The 3,616-nt window shown below is 56.0% G+C and overlaps 1 pseudogene; it reads right to left on the bottom strand.

Annotated features, from left to right (window-relative positions):
* Nucleotides 1–272: 272 nt before the first annotated feature.
* LOC127663473 (uncharacterized) lies at nt 273–2,322 on the bottom strand (annotated as a pseudogene).
* Between the last annotated feature and the right edge of the window lie 1,294 nt (nt 2,323–3,616).

The following is a 3,616-nucleotide window of genomic DNA, read 5'->3' on the forward strand; positions in this document are numbered from 1 at the left end:
CCAATACACTACAATGAGGCCCTGAAAGCCAGAGGACGGTCACCTCGAAGGCGGTGCATGACACGTCACACGGAAACCACCCCACAAAGTGAGGAAGCCACTTTAGCAACAAAGAATAGCATATGGTAACATGCATTCGTGAATAAACCTGACCGCACTCTCATGGTGAATATATGGTGGCAGGTGTAGAGTAGAAACATGCTTAGTGACTTTAAAGTGCTGGACTAGGCAGCCCAGACTTAAGGAGGGGTGGAGGGCCTAAGAGCACAAAGCTACAAAGAGCCGACACCCAGGACAGAATGAGCTACCGGGGTTCTGGTGACATCTAGCCGGTAGTATCTGGCAAACGTATGGGGAGAGGCCCAGCTTGCAGCGGCACATATGTCTTGCAAAGAGACTCCCTTAAATAGAGCCCAAGAGGCAGCCATACCTCTAGTGGAGTGAGCTCTGATGCCCTCTGGGGGCTGCACTCCCTTTGATTCATATGCCAAAGATATAGCTTCCACAAGCCAATGAGAAAGGCGTTGCTTGGAAATGGGGTTCCCTGAGTCGGGGGGCCCCAAGAGATGAAAAGCTGGTCGCTTTTTCTAAACGAGCTGGTCCTGTCTAAGTATGCCCGCAGGGCACGTACAGGACACAAAGCGTTCAACCTCTGATCCTCTGTGGAGGAGAAAGGAGCTGGGTGGTACGCGGAGAGCTCAATCACCTCACACGTGAATGCCGGGAAGCATTTTGGCATAAAGGCCGGGTTGGGCCTGAGAAAAACCTTATCTCCACTGAGAGAGAATTTAGTGCACGAGGGATGAACAGAGAGTGCATGCATATCACTGACCCGCTTGGCAGATGCCAAGGCCAAGAGCAAAGCTGTCTTGAAAGACAAATTCTTAAGGGAAATACTCCCCAGGGGCTCAAACGGCTGTTGAGACATTGCGTCCAGCACCATGGAGAGGTCCCATTCAGGAACGACTCTCCTGGGGACTGGAAGAGAGCAGCGTGCGCCCTTCATAAACCTACGAATAAGTGGGTGTTGCCCCACCGTAGCGCTGTCGAACCCCACATGACATGCAGCGATAGCCGCTAAATAGACCTTAATAGTGGAAAAGGATCTTCCCTTGTCCATAAGGTCCTGCAAAAAGCATAAGATGTCGGTGATTGAGCACTGATATGACGTTACCCATCGCCCTTCACACCACTCTTCGAACACACGCCACTTACAGTCGTAAAGAGACCATGTCGAAGAGGCTCTGGCACACTGAATGGTGGCCACAACACGTGGGGGGAGCCCCAATGTGTTTAAGTTGGCCCTCTCACGGGCCAGGCCCAGAGGACCACCCTGTCCGGGTGTGGGTGATAAATTTCCCCGTTTGCTTGAGACAAAAGGTCTGTGCGAAGTGGGAGGGGCCATGGCTGGGCATACAGCAGAGGGATAACCTCTGAGAGCCACGGCACCTTGGGCCACCTGGGAGCTACCAAAATCATGGTCAAGCTCTGTTCCCTCACCCTGGCCAGAGACGGTGTTATGAGGCAAAGGGGAGGAAATGCATAAAGCAGCACGTTGGGCCACGGGTGGGCCAGTGCGTCCACGCCGAGGGGGACGTCCTCGTCCCGTAGCGAGAAGAACATAGGACAATGGGCGTTTTCGCGCGAGGCGAAGAGATGTACGGTTGGCTGGCCGAACCTCCTCCACAGTAGACACACTATCTGAGGATGGAGGCACCAGTCTCCGTAGAGCGGGTTTCCCCTTGACAAGAGGTCTGCGCCCCTGTTCAGTATGCCCGGGACATGGGTCGCCCGTAACGACAGGAAGTGCCGCCTGCTCCATACTAACAGCCTGTGAGCGAGAGCATGCAGCTTGGAGGAGCGCATCCCCCCCTGGCGGTTGATATATGCTACAGCTGTCGTGTTGTCGCAGCGCACCAGCACATGATGCCCCTGCACGCGGAGCAGAAAGTGATTCAGGGCCTTCCACACAGTGAGGAGCTCTAAATAATTTATATGGGCTGAGTGAAGTGTGCTTGGCCACACACCATTCACTGTTCTGCCCTCTTGCGTGGCTCCCCATCCTGTTAAGGATGCGTCTGTCGTCACTACTTTCCGCAGCATAATCGCCCCGAGAGGGGTCCCATGCGCGTAGAAATCTGCGTTCCTCCAGTGGCACAGCGCTGCTGTGCACGAGAGCGCGTCACTGTGACAGAGCGGCGGAGATCGCTTAAAGGGCTGAGATGAAGAGTTAAAACCCACTTCATGAACGCCCTCATTCTCAGAAGGCCCAAAGGCAGGACATGTATAGCCGCAGCCATAAGACCCTGTAGCCTGAGACATGCGCGATAAAGTATTCTCGTTCCTTCTTTGAATTGTGAGAGGCAATTCATTAAGGAGAGAACGCGCTCTTGTGAGAGACGCAATTCCGAATGTAACCGAATTCAGCTCCAGACCCAGAAAAGTAACTCTCTGGGCTTAGGAGGATGGTTGGGCTGCTGGCTAGGCTGCTGGCTGGGTGGCCTGCTGCGAGCCTTAGGCCTGGCTGTGTTATGGTATGGCCGTCCTGTGGCTGGGGCCTGAGGGGGCCGTGCGGGGGGCTGGTGTGGAGTGGCCTTTCTAGGCAGGCACAGTTTAAACGCCTCATCCTCCTTCTTCTTATCATCGCACCGCTGTTGCATAAGTGCAACAGCAGGGCCAAAAAGAGCCTGGCCTGGTTCCACTGGGGCTCCTGCTATGCGTCTTTTCTCGCTGTCGGGCAGACCAGAGAGATTGAGCCAGAGGGCCCGTTCCCCCACAACACATAGGGCCATGGAGTGTCCGCCGGCTTGGACGGCCTGGCGGGCGTTACGAAGGACCAGGTCGTTCACAGTAACGATCTCCTTCCACAGCGTCGGCGATGGCACGCCTTTCTCCAAATGAGTACTCATGTCCTCCAACAGCTCGGCCTGGTAGGCCGAGAGGAGGGAGGAAACATTTAGAGCCCGTACCGCGAGAGCCGAGGCCTTGTACGAGGCCTGGAAGACAGATGCTGAGAAGCGGTCCATCTTATTAGGGAGAACTGGCTTAGGAGGGGCCAGTAACCCTCCCTGCGAGGGGTTAAGGTGTCTGGCGATCGAGGTCTCGATGGTGGGAGGGTCGCCCATGCCACACGCTGCCATATCCTTAACCTCCAGACCCGCTAAGCCGTGCTTAAGATCTAGCGGGTCCTTCCAATAGTGTCACATGTGCTTAGCGCACGCATGGAGTACAGGCATGAGCTGCTTCCTAGGACCGGGAGGGGGACCTAGGAGTTTGCCGTCATACACATCCCTCTCTTGGTCGGCGGCATTCTGGAGGGCCGGCCATTCCATGCCGAGACGAGCGGCCGCTCGCTCACACACCTCGAGAAGGACCGCGTGCGGCAGTGTAGCCGAGCCGCTAACCAGGGGAGCTTGGGCGGACGGGGTGGTTTCCTCATCGTCCGAGCCCTCAAGTATAGCGGGGTCCTCGTCCTCGCCTGAGCCTGGCGGCTCGTAGTCAAACGAGGAAATACCGGGAAGGATTTCCTCGAGTAGGCCCTCGTTACACTGGTCAGCCCAACTGAGAGCAGGCATGCTCTGGGAAGTCCCCGGAGCTGTAACGCTTTCACCTACTC

Source organism: Xyrauchen texanus, chromosome 23 (assembly GCF_025860055.1).
Source record: "Xyrauchen texanus isolate HMW12.3.18 chromosome 23, RBS_HiC_50CHRs, whole genome shotgun sequence".
NCBI classification, from domain to species: Eukaryota; Metazoa; Chordata; class Actinopteri; order Cypriniformes; family Catostomidae; genus Xyrauchen; species Xyrauchen texanus.